Source organism: Rhinopithecus roxellana, chromosome 6 (genome assembly GCF_007565055.1).
Source record: "Rhinopithecus roxellana isolate Shanxi Qingling chromosome 6, ASM756505v1, whole genome shotgun sequence".
Taxonomy (NCBI): Eukaryota; Metazoa; Chordata; class Mammalia; order Primates; family Cercopithecidae; genus Rhinopithecus; species Rhinopithecus roxellana.
This window is the reverse complement of record NC_044554.1, coordinates 30498979-30499732: the sequence shown is the minus strand read 5'-3', so window position 1 is coordinate 30499732 and position 754 is coordinate 30498979.

The window sequence follows — 754 nt, the reverse complement described above, 5'->3', positions numbered from 1 at the left end:
TCTCATTGTGTGGATTTCATTCTTCTCAGTTAATTCTTTTATGTTTTCTGAGGATTTTTCTAGACGGAGTTTCACTCTTGTCGCCCAGGCTGGAGTGCAATGGTGCGATCTCAGCTTCCTGCAACCTCTGCCTCCCAGGTTCAAGTGATTCTCCTGCCTCAGCCTCCCGAGTAGCTGGGATTACAGGTGCCTGTCACCACATCCAGCTAATTTTTGTATTTTTAGTAGAGATGGGGTTTCACCATGTTAGCCAGGCTAGTCTCGAACTTCTGACCTCAGGTGATCTGCCTGCCTCAGCCTCCCAAAGTGCTGGGAATACAGGCGTGAGCCACCACGCCCAGCCTTTTATGCTTTTTTAATGAACCAGTTTAAACAAATGAAAATCATATGTTCGGTAAGGAGGCATGTCGGACAGGATGATCAGTATTTAAGCACCTGAGGAAGGTACTTGCTGCTCGATTTTGCTGTGAACCTGCAAAGCTCCTCTCAAAAAGAAGGTCTGCTTTAAAAGGAGGGGTCTAGAACTGGGCTTTGTAAGACAGGTACGGTTTGCAAAGCCAGAAAGAAGGAGAGAAGAGCATTTAACAAATAAGGCAAGATGGACCCTAATCTCTTTGAACCCAGAGGGAAAGGCCCTGATGAGACCAGAAGGGGCTGGCACAGGGAGGAGCAGTGGGGACAGTGGAAAGAGCAGGTGCCTTGAGGTCCACAGAGGAACTCAGACACGAGGTTTTAGATATTAAAAAGCCATTGC